The following is a 19,022-nucleotide window of genomic DNA, read 5'->3' on the forward strand; positions in this document are numbered from 1 at the left end:
GCCAGTGGGGAAAAGCACTACTCATGGAGGATAAGCAATGCAGTCCTGAGCTCAAATAGCAATGAGACCATTTAGAGTCAAAGCTGTGTCCAGCCTTGGATTCAGGCCTGTCTACACATGCAGCCCTCAGAGGGGTGGGTACCACTGACATGTTTCCATGAGGAATGGAAATAATTTATCACAAAGAAGAATATTCAAAACCTAAGAATTTGACTCAATAACAGTAGCTAGAATGTTTTTGAGCCCTTATTATGTGGTATGCTCTGTGCTTAGTACTTTATGTGCATTATTTTATTTAATCTTCCCTCTTACACTCCAGCTGCTATGATTAGGCATGATTTAGAGATAAGAGTAAAGCTCGGAAATTTTAAGTAACTTGTCTATAATCACACATACTTTAAGCTTCAGAGCCAGAACTTGAACCTAGATTGACTCCAGTGTCATAGATTTAAGCACCATAAGGAGGCCTTCTGCCGAATGTTGCAGAATCTGCTCACCCCTCCCTATACTCAGACCCCTGAGCGGCCCCTCCCACACCGACTCTGTGATGCGCATTGGCCGTTAGGACAATAACAAGTGTAACAAAAGTAAAGACTAAAATGTGCCTGCCCAGTGGGACCTGCCTCCTTACTTTGGAAATACACAAAAAGCCTTAAGAAAAGTGTACATCATTTGCATATCTAGGAATTTATGCTAAGGAAAGAAACTATGGAATTTCCTATAGTTATAAGGGGTTCATCCTTGGGTTTTTCCATTAGGGAAGGATCAGAAAGTGAAACAAAGGGCAAACAAGAAGCGACTGGTTAAACAAAACTTGCCAAATCTACACAACAAAATACTATTTAATCATTAAAATTTTTTTGTTGTAGAAAGTATTTAATAAAATATAAAGATACTTGAAATATATTAAATAAAACATATGTTTAAAAATAAAACACCATTTGTACCCAAATATCAGATGTGTATTATTTCCTGCAATTACCTTTCAGAGAGTTGTTTACCAATTCCACTTAAAAACTTCTCATGTGTATGTTGCCCTGCCAGTCACATCAATATTTTGAAGCATCATTTGAGAAAGACACGTTATTATGAAGAATGCAAATTTAAATGCTTCTTAAGGGGCAGAAACACACACATGCACAAAAGGCAAAAGAAAATGTAACATAGATTTTGTAAATATTCCCAGTTGTGTGACCTCGGGTTAAATTGTATTTAATGCCATTGTAAACAAGGCTTTTAAAGATCTCCTGAAAGGAGAATAGTGACTGACTGCACTGAAGAGGTCTTGAGACCATGACCATGTATCTACAGGGCAGTGAGAGGAAGCAGGTGCTAATGTTATTTAAATGGGTCCTTTTGACTTGAGATAAATTTTCCAGCGACAGCATCTTATGCATTCAAAAGTGTTATAGTTTTAAGAGTTTAGACAGATGCAGAGGTGATGTATCCTGGAAGACTGTGTTAGGTGACTCAGAACTAGCTGTCAAAGTGATGAATGCACAGACATCTAAAATGCATGTGGAGATTTTGAATAGAATGGTTTCATGAAACCTAAGAGTGGAAACATTTAATATTTATAACTTGCTTATTTTATATAACATGACAAATTGTGTATGGGTAACTAAATTAAATATTAAATACTATAAGTAGATGATTTCTTACATATGTATTTAAATATATATTTAAGTTGCCCATCATATTTTTGGATATAGTCTTTCTAAAGTGCACAGTTACCTTATATTCAAGGTGGTCTTATTACTGGCATTTGCACTGCAACATATTAAACTATAATATACATGCATTATTATAAGTGTACACAAGCTCACAGGAAAAAAACAGAAACTGGCATATTTAGATGGAATTTATCAAGTTAAAGTGGTTATTATCCTGGAAATTGGATCATGAGAGTGTTTTATTTTCTTAGGCATACTTTGTGTGTGTGAGTTTTAGGGTTTAATGGGAGGGAGAAGTGGAGATGCTTGTATATACTTTGTAAACTTTTCTACAATAAATGCTGTATTTGTAGGTAAAAATGTCCTCAAGTATAATGAACTTATGTAGTTACATTATAAAACTTGCATAACATTGTTGTCTTCAACCTTTGAAGCAACTGGACATACCACCAATGGGCCAGAGTTTGCTTGGGGCTTGGAGGAGATGGCAAGATATGAACAGTGTTGCCGTGGCGACGTGGCAGCCAGCATCAGCCCAAACTCAGAGGGACAAGCAGTCGTCTCCCTGGCTGTCTGAATTAGTCAGGGTTCTCCAGCGAAACAGAACTGATAGGATGTGTATATTTATTTAAGAGAGATTTAGTTTAAGGAATTGGCTCACAACAGTGTGAGGTGCAAGTCCAAAGTCTGCAGGATGCGCTGGCAGTCTGGAGACCCAGGGAAAAGTTGCAGTTCAAGTCCAAAGGCAGTCTGCTGTCAGAATTTCTTCTTTCTCGAGATCAGCCTTTGTTCTCTTAAGTCTTCAACCAGTTGGATGATTCCCACCCACATTATGGAAGGCACTCTGCTGTACTCAAAATCCACCCATTTAAATGTTTATCTCATTCAAAATACCCTCACAGAAACATCTAGAATGTTTGACCATATATCTAGGCATCTTGACTCAGCCAAGTTGACACATAAAATTAACCTTCATATTGTCACAGTAGGACCTATTATCGCTCTCAAAACTCAACAGGAAAAACAAATAATCCAATTACAGACTGGACAAAAGATATGAACAGAAATTTCACTAAAGAATTAGTACAGATGGCAAATAAGCACATGAAAATGTATTTTGCATTATTAGCCATTAGGGAAATGTAAATTAGAACCACAATGAGATATCACTACACATATATCAGAATGGCTTTAAAAAAGTTAACAAACTAAATGTTTTCAAGGATTCTGTGAAACTGGAAAATGGATCATTCATTTGCTGATGGGGATGTAAAGTGAAACAGTCATTCTGGACATAATTTGGCAGTTTTTCTTTTTAAACTAAATGTATCATATGACCCAGCAATTGCACTCCTGGGCATTCATCCCAAATCAATAAAAACTTAGGTTCATTACAACTCAATAGCAACCCCCCCCAACTAATCCAATTTAAAAATGGGCAGAGGATCTGAATAGACATTTTTCCAAGGAAGACATACAGATGACCAACAGGTACATGAAAAGATGCTCAACATCACTAATGATGAAGGAAATGCAAACTAAAACCACAGTGATATATCACCTCACACCTGTTAGAGTGACTATCATCAAAAAGACAAGAAATAACAAGAGTTGGTGAGGATGTGGAGAAAAGGGAACCCTCGTCCGCTGTTGGTATTGATGTACATTAGTACACCCACTATGGAAAACAGCATAGAGATTCCTCAAAAAAATTAAAAATAGAACTACTATATGACCTAGCAATGATACTGCTGGGTATTTATCCAAAGAAAAAAACACTAACTCAAAAAGATACCTGCACCCATGTTCATTGCAGCATTATTTACAATAGCCAAGACATGGAAACAACCTAAGTGTCCGTCGATGGAAGAATGGATAAAGAAGACATGGTATATATACCATAGAATATTACTCAGCTGTTAAAAAAAAAAAAGGAAATCTTGCCATTTGTGACAACATGGCTGGACCTTGAGGGCATTATGCTAAGATAAATAAGTCAGAAGAAGACAAATACCATATGATCTCACTTATATGTGAAATCTGAGAAACAAAACAAAACAAAAAACAAAGCTCATAGATACAGAGAACAGATAGGTGGTTGCCAGAGGTAGGGATTGAGGAGTGGGCAAAATGAGTGAAAGAGTTCCAAAGGTACAAGCCTCCAGTCATAAAATAAGTCCTGGGGATGTAATATACAGCATGGTGACATAGTTAATAATACTGTATTGCATATTGGAAAGTTGCTAAGAGGATAAATCTTAAAAGTTTTCATCACACACAAAAAATATTTGTAATTATTTATGGTGATAGATGTTAACTAGACTTATTCTTGTGATCTCACAGTATGAACAAACACCAAATCATTATGTTGTACACCTGGAATTAATGTATATGTTATACCTCTCAAAAAGAAATGCTCAAGACCAATTCTCACAACAGACAGTGCAGGTAACCAGAACTCCACAGATTGGCAAGCAAAACACATCTCTCAGTTTATCAGTAGCTTAGCTACTTTCCCTGTATTTTCAAACTATGTTCAAACCAAAACCTGTACACAAATGTTCTAGCAACTTTATTTTAACGGCCCCAAACTGGAAACACTCCAGACGCCCTTCAGCAGGTAATGGTTAACAAACTGTGGCACATCCAGACTGTGTACCATGAGTCCGCAGTACAAAGGAACATGTTAACATACAACTGGGATGAATCTCCACAGATTATGCTGAGTGAATAAGCCAGTCTCAAAAGATTCCTGTATGCTTCCATCTATTTAACAGTCTTGAAAGGACAAAATTATAGAAGAAGAGAACAGATTAATGCTTTCTCAGGGTTGTAGAGGAAGGAAGGAAGGCAGGTGAAACTTTAACACCCATGACCTATAACTGAGATATCCACTATAGGACAAGCTTCATTTTCTTTGTTCAAGAGATGAATGTTGACATTACAGCAAAAAGACTTATACTGAACTTTAATATATATAATAATAAATCTAAGAATAAAACAAAGGTAGGTGAATAAATGTAAAAATAATGTAAATGTTATATGTTCCTACAAAGTAGAAATGGCAAAGATTTAAAAAATATAATGAGGAGAGAGGAGAAAATGGAAAGTTTGCTTACTGATTTTTATATATGTCCTGGTCGATTTCAAAACATAAAACTTAAAGCTAATTAACTAAAGAGTATAAGCTTAACAAAGAAAAATAAGCATGCTAATAGAGCGGTAATATAAAAATAACCACTAGAAAAAAATTGAGAACCTTCCTAAATACTGAAAGAAAAATCACAACAAAGAAGAGAGGTGAAATATAAAGGTTACTCATGAAATATAAGGAAGAACAGGGTGAAAATAAATTTGAAACATATTTTGGAAAATACTCATTTGTTACTTTGCATAATTATATGCAGACAACTTGGAAATCAAATGGATCACTTTTAGGTGTTTCAGGCTGAGGTACATGGAAGGCAAGTGGTTTATTAGGGAAATGCTGTCTGTCCACGTCGTTTAGGAAAGAGGAGGAGCAAGGCAGAGGAAGGGACAGTCATGAAAGATGTAAAGTTAAATTCAAGCAGAGTTAAGGGCGACCCAAGTGGCCCAAAGACAGCTCTCTGCTACAGGCATTCAGAATTTGGAGGAAGGGCAAACCCATTTGTAAAGAGGAATTGGGTGGGGTACCTATAGTCTCTCCCAGAAGTGTGGACACTTTAGCACAAAGAACCCGCTGCTGTATTAAGAGAGTAGCACATCATGTCAAAGTAGAAGTTGAACTTCTCGTGGAATACCAGAATGCCTCAAATTTTAAAAAATGCATTAAAGTATTTCACCATATCTGTATAACTTCGGAGATAAAACATTGACTTATTTCCACAGATGATGAAATAAACTTCACTAACTTTCAACACTTATATTTGTTTAAAACATCCAGTGAAATGAAAATCGAATACTTTCTTAACATCTTAATAGACCTTTGTATCTCAGTCTTAAAGCGGAAGTCTTACTTAATGGTGAAGAACTGGAGGAATTCCTAAATCAAAAGCAACAAAAGCTGCCTAATCCCACTGCTCTCTAACACAGTGGAAGTAGTAAAACAGTGTGATGCTATTTTATGAATTCACTTACAAAGAAAATTAAAAAAAAAAAAGAAATTCCAAAAATAGAACACATGGCTTGCTGACAATAATTTGAAATCAAAGTGCAAAAAAAAGTCAGTAAATTCAAGGTTTTTTTAAAGTTGATTATAAAGAAAAACAGTAAGCATAAATTGAAAAACAAAAGTATACTAAGAAAACTCAAAAGAAAAATAGAAAACTGGAAGAAAATGTTTTCAACATTTAATAGTTTCTAGTTCCTTATGTTTTAATACTTAAAAAAATACTTTTATTGAGAAATACAAAATACACACCAGAGATAGACAATGTAATAAATTACAGACAGCAAATACATCAGTGTAACCACCATCTAGAAAGCAAGAAAAAAAACAAACAAAAATTACTAGCAACTCAGAAGACCCCCTGGATCCTTCTCTTAATCACTGCCCTCTCATATTCCCTGAAAGGAAACCATAATTATGATTTTAATAGTAATCACTTCTTGCATTGAAACAAACTTTCTAACTAAGCACACAGCCCTAAAAATATATAGATGTGTTATCTGTTTTCATGTTTGACCTTATTCGAAGGGAATTATGCAGTTGTATTTTTTTTTAATTTTATTGGAGTGGAGTTGATTTACAGTGTGTGTTAGTTTCAGGCGTACGGCAGAGTGAATCAGTCATACATCTATCCACTCTTTTTAAGATTCTTTTCCCATATAGGCCATTACAGAGTATTGAGTAGAGTTCCCTGTGCTACACAGTAGGTCTTTGTTGATTATCTATTTTATATACAGTAGTGTATAAATGTCAATCCCAATCTCCCAATTTATCCCTCCCCCCTTTCCCATTGGTAGCCATACGTTTGTTTTCTACACCTGTGAGTCTGTTTCTGCTTTGTAAATAAGTCCATTTGTACCATTTTTTAGATTCCACTCATAAGTGATATCATGATATTTGTCTCTGTCTGGCTTACTTCACTCAGCACGGCAGTTGTATCTATTTATGCTTTGCCTCCCTCGTGTAACACTGTATTAGTTCAGATTCAAAGCACCTCTAACTCATCTGTATTACTATATGAATCTCCACTGTGTGGCTCTACAGTGAGTCATTTATTCACTTCCATCTTAGACAGCACCATCCCACCTCCACGTCATGTATCCTAAACACTTTACTGTACTTTCCATCCTACTGTCTCTCCATGTTTGAGGCTGGACTTTCTTCTAACTAGCCTCCAATTCAGTAATTCTCTTTCAGCTGTATCTAATCAGCTGTAAAATGCCTCACCAAGACCATATTTTAAGTTATTGTTGTTCAGTTTTACATTTCTATTTGGTTCTTCTTTTTTGGTTTATTTTCAGTTCATTTCTGAACGTTTCAATCTTTTATTTCCTTGAATATATTAAGCATAGGTATAATGAAGTCTGATCATTTCATGATTTGGATCTCCTGTCAGTTTATTGCTATTGTCTACCATTTTATTTTTTGACTTTCGATATTGTGATAATTCCTTATATGCCTTGTTATTTTTCGATTGCATGATCTACATTGTAAATGAAACTTTAGGGGATAATTTAAGGCATAGAAAAACATTATCATTCTCAAAGAAGGATTTAAATTTGCTTCTACCTGAAACAAAAGGACGCTGGGTGGGGCCCCCTCATGGTTAGGGACCACCATGGGTAGGGGCACTCAGAAGAGCTAATTCAACATTGAATTAACCTATCTCTCCACCTCCCTTTCTTATTTTAATCTGTTCTTGCCTGTCATTAAGAGAATGCTTAGAGAGCTCAGATAATTATCACCAATTATTCTAATAAACAAAAGCAATATGAAATTTTATATTGCATATATATGGGTCAGAAGCCAATTTCTAAATGTAACCATAAGGGACATGCATGCAAATAATAAATGCATTTTGATTACTTGTAATTTTTTGTTAAAAATGACTCACATTTGAAGCATCCTTAAAAGGATATTTTCAATTAAATTTGGAGATCATGAAAAAATCTTCACATGAGTCAGCATTATAATTATAATTGTAATTTGCTGTTGTTTCTCTCATAGTATAATATATCCTACCAGCTATTACTCACAGCTAAATTGTAGCAACATAATTTTAGGATGCTGTTAAAATAAGTTATTCTTTGCCTCTTAGCTGCTGATTGACAGTGGTAGGTTCTTAAGCTCCAAAGTCAGTCACAACTTTTTTTTTTTTGCCAGCAGTTTTAGTGACTTTTGAGAAGTCCTCTATTAGATAGCAGAGGGTCTTTAAACCTATATAGTAATCATAAGCTGAGGGTTACTTTGTAATATGAAAATGGTTAAATAATATTAGTGCAACTTGGAAAGTAATGTAAAAATCCACAGCTTCAAATAGTGCTTCAGTGTTTCCGTGCACTTCCAGAACTCTAACCAGATAGGTACTGTAGTTACTTTGTATTAATCTTCGAAAATGCAAGCCTCTATCATTTAGCCTTCAAGGTATGAGGTCACATGATGTATCTTTGCCCCCAACCCATTATTTGGTGACATTTCTACTTTTTAAACACTGGTCAATGCTTGGTTTTGGCCATTAGTGATACACAGCTGATAACTTGTCAGGGATCTGGAGATAAGTGTGATCAGGGTATCTAAAGACCTCGACATCTTATACAATGACCACAAAGTCCTTATATTCTTAATTGATCTGCCCTTGTTTATATACTCAAACCAATTTCCTTCTCAAGGTGATTGCCCCCCAATGATCTTTGCTAACACTTTCTTCTAGTTCTCTGTGTGGTGTGACCTGAGATTTGACTCTGTTTCTTTGCAGTCATCCAACTGCCAGAGAAGGCAAAACTGAGAACCTGATTGATTTGTCCCTGATCAGTCAATTAAGAAGTTTTTCTATTGAATGTGTTACACAATATCAGTGAGACAAAAATGTAGAACAAGAGTGCTGATTAAAGTTGTTCAGTCCTAGAATTTGGAGACCTGACAGTCTGCTAAATCCTTCACCAAACATTTATTTGCTAAATAGAATCTAGCAAGCATGGTGAATGGCTTCCTGCTGCATGAGAAAAGAAACAGAATGTTTCCTTCACTTATTAATAGAATGATGCAGAGTCTTTACTGTTGGTAAACGATGAATGCGGGTTGGCAGATGGGAGTATTAACAGAATGGGGTTTGTTTGGATTGATTTATAGTGGCATGGACATAAACAGATGTAAGCAGTTTAGCCCAGAACAGTAAGTCCTGTGGCGGTCACAATAAAGCATTGGTATACTTAGTTGTAATTATGGCTGTCTAAAATAAATTCAGATACAGAAGCACGACTTGGATAGCTAGAATAACTTCCTGTATCACCTAAAAGAGAGCACAATCCAGGGATATGAAAGTTTCCCTGTGAAGACACTGTTTAAATATTATTTAGAAAAATAAAACCTTTTATAATATCTTTGGTAATGATTGATAATAAAAGGTAAATAGCCTTATTGCCAAAGAAAATTACTGGACCCATGAGAGATTAGCCAGAAAAAAGGACTATCATTGATTGAGCTTGAGTGCAACAGATTTTGATCTCTACAAGGCAGTCTCCGTATCTTATTTTTGACGCAGAGTAAGTATTCAGGTAACACTTGTAGAACTCTGTGTGTGTCACAGATAAAGGCTGACTTTTACTGGGATCCTAACGCATTTGACGTGCGTTAGTGAAGACGGTGCTAGGTGCTGTAGCAGATCAACCTTAGAATCTCAGTGGCTCAAAACATTTGGGAGTTTATTTCTGCAATTTAATGGGAATAAATATGCAAACATATGTGGTTCTGAAGAAGGCTACAGATGAACTGGAGTAAAATTAAGTTGTTTCAGAGGTGTGTAGCTGCATTCAAATGCAAGGGACAATCTTTTCATGATTATCAAAATTATCCCGAGGCTGCATTTTGAACAGTAGGAGACTGAGTGTAAGTTCTCTTGGGTTGAGTCATTGAGTCTTCTTCCCAAACATAAGGCAAAAGACCACTAAATGTCTGCAGCTTAGATGATTTTCCTAAAAGCACAGGGAGGGGAGTGAGGGTGATCTGTCTACTTTAAGTAATTAGCATCAAAGACAAAAGAATAGAAAATAAATAGGTAAAAGCTCTACTGATATTGCCTCTATACCGCTACTTCATTAAAATGCTCTCAAGCAATCTACCATTTTGTATTTTCATCCAATATGGAACTATCTTTCTTTTCAATATCAGTGTGGTTGAAAGTCCCTTGTGTACCTTTTAACACTTTTTTTTCATAGCCTTGGAATTCTGAATCGTTTCCTGCAAGGCAGCAGCCATGCTTTGCCCTCTGGTCGTGAGCCCTACATGGGCAGAGGCAAGTGCCATGTGTGTTTCTGAGAGCTGAGAAGGATGTTTCCAGAGAAAATAAACGTTTTTGGCAGAATCAGCTCTGCCTACACTGCTCTCTAATCTGCTGAATAATTGCTTAAATCTAAGGAAACAACCACCGGCTCTGAAAATGTGTCATTTCAATATCTTTTGAAAGTGTAGGACTTTTTTGGCTTGAAAATCATGAGAAACTTAACTGGTACAAACGTCAGGGAAAGAGGTTATAGTGAGGCTTCAAAGTTGCCTTAGAGACACAGATGACAGCAATAGTGCTGGAGCCTGCAGGGACCTAGCAAGTCTGACCTTCCCATCTTCTGTTTCCGTGCGTTTCTGTTTATCCATGTTGTTCGCTCTTGACCAGCTATTTCCTGGTTTCCAGCATTCGTGGTGGAAATAATTGGTCTTGAAAATACCTCACAAGTTCTATGATCTAATCACCCAGAAAAAAAAAAAAAAGAAAGAATAACCTATCTCAGACCCAGCCTCCCACTTCGGCTAATCAACAAAGCCGTTAAGTGGGTCACATTGTAGGAACGTTGCAGTTCTATGGCCATTGAGAGGAGACAGAGAAGCAACCTCAGTTTCACCACAATTCCAAAACTTGAACCTACTAAGTAAGCTTAAAAAATTTTTTTTAATATAGATAGTTTTGCTAATTGAATGAGGCAAATTGTCTAAAAAATGAGAGTTTCTTTCATGTTGTCAAAGGGTGGGTAGTTGGCTGGGGCACCAGAGTCCCTACCTTGGGATCAGATATTAAATGTATAGATAACAGCTACCCCAGTATGCCCAGTTTGTAGCTACTGATTACTTGGAATGATTCTGAACAGTCTGTTCCTCTTGCCTATACATATTCCTTAGCTCCAGATTCTGACTTTGTCAATTATAGCAGAGGACTACTATGTTCTGATCAACTTCCATCTGCTGTGTATGACTAATTCTGAGAAAAGTTATAACAAGTCACATTTATGGAGGGTTAATTGTTTACTCAACCACCCCTATTTTTGCTCCATCCTATTTATTTTTGCATAGTATTTTCCATAATATTTTACCTCAGTAATTCAATCCAATTTGATGAGCTTGCCACACTGTGTAAAACACTATGGTAATGTACTGTCAAATACCCTAGCATGAGAAGAGCACAATTTCTGTCACCAGTGCATTTAAAGGCATTTATCAAGACAGTCTTTTATGAGGTAGATGATGATACTAAAATCTTGTATTGGTAGATTTAAAGCTATGAATTCTGATTAGAGCAAAGTAATTCTTAATAAAAAGCTCTATCAAGAAGGAGATAGCCTGTTGGAACAGATGGATGTTTATGGGACGTGCCATAAGGAAAGGTATGTTGGACTTGGCCATGTAAAGATATTTTAGGTGGTAATCTCTCATCGACTAAACTATAGAGCAGTCTTAGTAAAAGCCTAGGTTAATGAAAAGGAATTGAAAACGATAAAACTGAATAGACAGGTAGGGCAAAATTATGGAGTCCACTGAACATAACTCTTGTGATCTTCATTCTTCAGGCTAGAGGAATCCCATCGAATTTTATGAGTGTAGAAATGCTGTATTATAAAGTGTTTGCTGCCTCCAAAACATCTCCAAAATATCAATGACATACAACAACAGATGTTTATTTTCTTAATTGGGCCTCCAAGTCAGATGTAACTCCTGAGCTCAGCTTGATTTGCAAGTCTTGGCTCCAGAAGTCAAGGTAGATTTACTTAGGTGACTAGCAGCTAACTGCCTTTTTAATGAAGGTATCCAAAGAATAGGAGAGATAAGAAAAATATACAGTACCTCTTAAGGCCTTAGCTGGAAACTCACATATGTAACTTCTGTCCACTTCCACTGACCAAAGCAAGGCACATGGCAGAGTCCAACATCAATGGGGTGGAAAACATATTCTACTCTAGAGGGGGATGATGCAAAGTCACACGTCAAAGGACATGCATACAGGGTGAGCATGAAGAACCGGGAGCAGTGGTCCAATCCACCACACGCATACGTGCAGAGCAGTGCCTTAGAAATATTTCTCTGATGGAGCAATGCCTTAGAAACATATTTGATCCATTATATGGAGCGGAAGAGTAGCACTGGGAGCCACTAACCATATTGCAAGTAAGAGGTATATTCTTGGAAAAACGTTTTCAATTTATTTCAGTTCTTGAACTCCTCAGGTTTTCTAATACCTCGTTATCCAGTGTCAGTCATGTCCTTGTCAAAAGACATGAGGGGCCTGAGACTCTACCCTGCTACCAAGTCAGCATACCAGAAGGCGTGGGTCTGGTGAGCAGGGGCAAGAACTCACTACTCAGGGCTCAGCAGACTGCTGTCAGGCACAGTGCGTGGTGTGTATATGTGTGTAGATACTCGTGTGTACATAATATAAATTAGGGCAAAAATTTAAGAGCTTTCAGGTCATCTACACTTTATTGAAAATTTGCTGGTTTTATTGGTCATTGACAGAGTTGTCTAAAGGTCTCCTACTATATTTGTAGGTTGTCTGTTTTTTGTTTTAGTGTCTCAACTTTGCTTCATGTATATTGAAGTTATGGTACAATATGTATATGTATACACATTTAAAATTGTGACATCTTCCTGGTGGGCTGAACTTCTTGTCATGAAATGTCCTCTTAATCTTCAAAATCATTCCTTGCCTTGAAGTCTGATATTAATAACACACCCTTGCCTTATTTTGGTTAGTGTTCACATGGTCTATATTTTTTCAGAGTTTTATTTTCAACTTGCTGTGTCTCTATATTTAAGGCATGTTGCTTGTTAGTAGCATGTGCTGACTTTTATTTAGCCTGATAACATTTGTCTTTTAATTGGATAGTTTAATCCATTTGCATTTAATACAGTTACTGGAATATTTGGTTTCGACTTATGATCTTATTGTATTTAATGTCACGTGTTTTAAATTTGTTTTTCTGCCCTTCTTTGCATTAGTTAATTTTTCTTAATTTCCATTTTTGCTTTTATTAGCTCATTAGTGATATATGCACATTATATTGTGGGCATTTATTTAAACCCGAAAAATATAGGGCTGACATTATTTGTGGAGCAGTAGTCACTCATAGTTTCCTCTGTGTTGATCTCCATCTATGCATGGGACTCACCTGTGGGGCTCTTCCTCAGAGCCGGCAATGTTAGTGGGTCCCCACACACCCACCCCCCCATACCTGACCTCAAACACAGAGTCCCTAGCTTTGTGAGCATATCCAGCCCTCCGTGGACTAGCTCAGTTCAGCTTCAGTATTAAGCACTTGCTTGAGATTCAACGCCCCGGACACAGTCACACAGCTCTGCCCTCCCTTCTCACCTGGATGGGGGCCTCTGAGTCCTGGCTGCCTGGGGAGTCCCAACTCCAATTTTATTTCTGCAGCCTAGGAAATTTCCCAAGGCTCCACAGACTTGTTTACTTCTTAGAAGCCTCTCTACACAGAGCCATGACTCAGCAAGAGGCCGGGTGTGAAGAGCAGGTTTTCTAACACAAACTTACCTCTGTGTAGTTCTCTTTTATAACTTTGGCCCTCAAGACCTGGTTGCCCTAAAAGATCTCATTGCTTTCTAAGAAATGTTTCACTTTTGTAGACTATCTGGATTTTCTATTTGTTCTTAGCAGGCATGTTGTTTGCCACAAGCCAGAACTCCGTGTGTGTGTGTGCTTGTGTGTGTGCATGCACGCACAGGCGTTTTGGCTATTCTATAAAGAGAAGCTTGAAAAAGGCTCGTCTAACACCGACAGTCTGACATCATGGTGCCCTGAAAACATGAGAACATTAGATTTTTTCAAATTATCTTGAAGAAATTCTTAAAGGTTTTCTGAAACCTCTTATAATTTATTTATAATATACGTTAAAGAAAATATTCTAGAGATGTCTAGAGATGCTTTGTAAGCTACAAATAGACCAGGTCTCTTTCAGATATTCTACATATTTGTGTTTGTGTAATGAAGAATGAAAAAAATAAATGAGTGAATACTTTCCTAGGAATGTCACAGAAACACTTACATGTGGCGAATGTCCTGTGCTGGTGTCACAGGCCTGCTGGTCCTCACTGCCCTCAACACCTCTCATTCAGTCCTGCATCCACCCTCTGACCACGTCCATCTCAGATGTTCTTTCAGGGGCTTTGATTTCTGCAGCTGGAGCTACGACCTGCATGTGACACCGTGTAGGAAGTCTCTCTGCTCAGACGTGCTGATTGGGGACACATCCCTGTCTCACACCCTTTGCAGCTTCCTTTTTGTTGTTGCTGGTTTGTATCAATCCTCAGCACCTTCACAGACCACAGGGTGTTATATTGGAATCCATTCCAAATATTTAGTTCATAATGTGGCTTTCTCTTTGTTTTTTTTCTGTTTGTTTTTTTTACTGAACACCCACACACATTATATACATGTATAATACAAACAAACACATATATATATATTATAATCATTAACTTAAAGCCACAGTGAATACATAAATAGGATGTTATGTGTGAGAATACAGAATGGGTGAATGTGTCTTGCAGCTGTCAACTTTTTCCTTCAATTCTAATATTTCACTCCAATAATAATGTATCAGATGCTTGGTAGATGTCATAACGTCACCACTTTCCATGAGGGAAGGGATCAAAATTAAACAGTAATCATAAAAATAATAAAAGTAACAGTCTCTAAATTATTTACACAAGGTCTGTGAGGTACTATGTTATTGGGAAATCAATACTATAACCAAATACCCTGTTCACTGCATAAGACCGAACTAAGTGCGAGCACTAAATATACCGTGGCCCTTCCCAATTCCGTTCCATTCCCTCATCCTGTATTTGCCATTCCAGCTAAAACAAAATAGAAAAAGACCTCTCAGTGTGCTCGGCATGAATCTGATTTTGTTCATGTTGACCACTGGGTACTTTTCTGAAATATATATTTAGAATGATAGACGGTTTTCATGCTTTGCTGCAACTCTAAGATCAAGCATTTAGTACTGCTTTTGGCCTGGATATTCTGAAGGTTCTAGACTATTTGGCAGACTTCAGGGAAATGGTGATGAGTCAGGAAGACGTGGCTCTGCCAGCTTGCCCTTCACACACGTCCCATAGGGCCGGCTCACAGGGCACCCACCTCACCTGTCACATCGGCTGGGGCGCCTCTGTCCCTCTGTGACACTTTTGTTTCCCACCAGTGTGTCCCTTGGTTGTAGTAATGCCTGTGGTGTAGCAAGGGTTTTGCTGGGGGCGCAGGTGGGGAAAGATGACCCTACTGAGCTGCTACTGGCACCGTGTCTCTGGTTGTGCGTGAGGATGGGGATGAAGAGATTTTTCATCTGCTAAAATATGTGATTTAAATACACATTTGTCAAAAGAGATTGGACACTGATGACAAGGCCCTTAATATTTAGATGAATATGTGTTCAACTCTTTTAAATGCTGGCTTTTAATCAGAAAAGAACTGATAAAAAAATGATAGAGTAAGCCTATTACCTTTCATTCTGGTCATATTTGGAAATCAAAATAAACTCAAATATGTATTCCTAAGTTTCCACAGTTCAAACCAATTCAGATATGTAAAGGAAGAAATATCTGAAATGATTTCTTCATAATTTTAAGCAAACAAAAAAAATTAAGAAAAGAGAAAGGATAAAGATAAATATGTTGGGGCTTCCCTGGTGGCGTAGGGGTTAGGAATCTGCCTGCCAATGCAGGGGACATGGGTTCGTGCCCCAGTCCGGGAGGATCCCACATGCCGCGGAGTGGCTAAGCCCGTGCACCACAACTACTGAGCTTGTGCTCTAGAGCCCACGAGCCACAACTACTGAGCCCGTGTGCCTAGAGCCCGTGCTCCTCAACAAGAGAAGCCACCGCAATGAGAAGCCCACGCACCACAAAGAAGAGTAGCTCCAGCTCACTGCAACTAGAGAAAGCCCACATGCAGCAATGAAGACCCAATGCAGCCAAAAATAAGTAAATAATAAATTAATAAATATTAATTAATTAATTAATTATAAAGTATATGAAAAGTTATGTTATGAATGTTTTATGGTTGTTGGCTCATAAAAACATATATAAAGTATTTATTATGCCAACAGCAAACCTCAAAAACCCACTTCAAGGAATGTTGTTCTATGCTATTTTATTATGATATAATAAGTCATATAATACTTACAAATTTTCTCTTTGTGATCACTAAAATAATAAAACACGATTTTGCTGAAAATTAGTGTTTTCATGTCTTCTTTGTTTTTTGATGTATATTTTTCTTGAAAGAAGTATTTGAGGGGGTTTTGGTGTTTACTAAAAGATAGTTTCTTTTTCAAAATCATCTTTATTAGAGTGAGATGTATTTTATAGCTATCTTATCTCCTACAAATTACATTATAGAACTCTTCTTCTTTCTTGGAATGAATTTCCAGATCTGATTTGTAATAAGTATGAAGAACAACTTATGAGTGAAAATTGGGCATCTGCATCCTGCAGATTTCCTTCCAAAGCAGACTTTTAGAACAAGAATCAGGAGCCAGATTTCTTGGTTCAAACCTGAGATCTGCCACTTCCTTGCTGTGTGAAGAGAAGTAAGTTGCTTGGCCCGTGTGCACTCTGTGCCCCGCCGTGAGAGTTCAGATCACCACAGTATGTGAATCACAGAGTTTTGTGGGGCAAAGGAGAGGAATGTACGTGGGGGCACTTGGACTGGAGCTTGTGACGCTGTGTGCTTGGTCTGCTGTCATTTTCGCCACCACCATAGGTTGATGTGGTGTCACACATGGAGGGTGGAAAGCTGAGTCCAGGGACTACATCATCAGCCCAAGTCCCAGAAGGTGCTGAGAAATCCACAGGCTGGCCTTGGCCAACCGCAGGAAGGAGGATTCAGATATATGTCAGTGGGTATAGCGAGTACAGCCACGTTTCCTCCACGGTAGCAGATAGAATGTGAGTCACCTTTGGGATAGTTTGACCTTTTGCTCTGGTCAGATCTCTACTGGGCGTTTTTAGTGCGTTGCAATGCAGCTGTATTTCATTAAAATGGTTATTTATGTTAATTGATTTATTATAGTTAGTTTTGAATGAGTGAGTATTTTAAAAGTTCTCAGTTTTAATTCCTACTGTGGTAAAACTCAGTAGATTTAACCCACATAATACAAAGTTTTTTGGATCCTCAATGGTTTTTGCTTGTGTAAGAGGTCCCAAACTAGTATGTGTGCGGACTTCTGCTTTGTGTCAGTCTTTATGTGGGTCGGCCCTTCTTTTACCGTAAAATGTTCTGAGGTGTCCTCTTGAGTATGGAGCCCGCTTGTACGTGCGTTTTGGGGTTCAGCAAATGGCCTCTCTGTACTTTATCTATGGTTCGGAAAGGAGACGTGGACCCACCTCCCCTTAAATTCAGGTGTGAACACTTCACTCTTGCTCCTGACACCAAATTAGGTATCCAGTGCAGAATGCCAGGTGTAGAGCAAGCAGGCAGATGCAGTCACACCTTGTTTCACTGCTCTTGGCAGACAATTGTGTTTTTTTACAAATTGAAGGTTTGTGGCAACTCTGTGTTGTAAGAAGATGGTTAGCATTTTTAGCAATAATGTACTTTTAAGGCATGTACCTTGTTTGTTTAGACATAATGCTATTGCACACTTACTAGACTACACTATAGCATAAACATAACTTTTATATGCACTGGGAAACCTTTCTTGGTTCATGTGACTCATTTTACTGTGGGAGTCTGAAACCAAACCCTCCATGTGTCCAAGGGGTGCCTGTGAGGAAATTCCCTACCCCCTTTATAATGAGCTCAGGATTTATGGAATGCCAGTTACAGAAAAGGACCTGGGTGGCAGACTGTATGGGATGCTGGGGAGGTAGATGAGCTTGTGAGTTGCAGAAAGACCAAGAGGTCCCTTCAGGTTCCTACTGTCGCTGTGTTATCTACCTCACCACACACCATACTGGTTTTACTGATAGGTTTCTACACCCTGTTTTTATGTAGAGGAATCTTGGTAGTGAGAAAATAACATGCCTGTTCCAACTTAAATAACTGTGTTACAACAGTTCTGTGGGCAGGATTAAGTGAAAAGAAATAGGTTAAAATCAGTATATGTAGCATAATAACTTTTTTCTAAGAAACAGAAGCCTGTAGGAATATGGTTTAGAATTTTAGGGTTTGTTATCTTTGAGTGCCACTAGTGTAGATACTGCAGTTGTTATTGAAAATTCTTCCTACACTATTATGAAATAAAAACAATAAGAATTGTTTAAATACAGTCGTTATTCAGGATCCACATGTGGTTGGTTATAGGACCCGTGGAACCCAAAATCCATGAGTCCTCAAGCCCCGTAGTTGGCTCTCCATGTCTGCAGTTCTGCATCCTGGGATTCAGCCAACATGGGATTGTATAGTATTGGGTTAGGGTTATGTATTTATTGAAAAAAAATCCATAGGTACTTACTGAAAAGATATTCCACATGTAAGTGGAGCCAAGAAGTTCAAACCATGTTGTTCCAGGGTCAGCTGTATTTAAACTGTCTCTGTATTTTCTTTTAAACTTTTCCCCTTAATCTCTCATAAGTCCAGAAGCTCTTCACACTTTATCATTCATCAATATTTTGTATGCAATTAATCTGAAAATGTTTCCGTTCATTTATTCAAACAATAGTTACTAATTATTCTTTGTGTCATGGCACATAAGATAAAAGAATGTGTCACGCGCCATGCCTCATTGGACAGACACGTGTGCAGGTGACTGACAGCGTGGGCTGGAGCCTGGGTCGGTGCCGGCTGGGATGGGCATCCCTGGAGGGGACGTTTGCCCAGTTGCGGGGAACCAGGGACAAGCAGCAGCCACGTGCGAGAGGTCAGAGGTTAGAAATGCAGACCTAGCAGTGAAAAAAATCAGAAGAGGGGAATGATCATG

Source organism: Mesoplodon mirus, assembly GCF_964341445.2.
Source record: "Mesoplodon mirus genome assembly, chromosome: 20".
NCBI lineage: Eukaryota > Metazoa > Chordata > Mammalia > Artiodactyla > Ziphiidae > Mesoplodon > Mesoplodon mirus.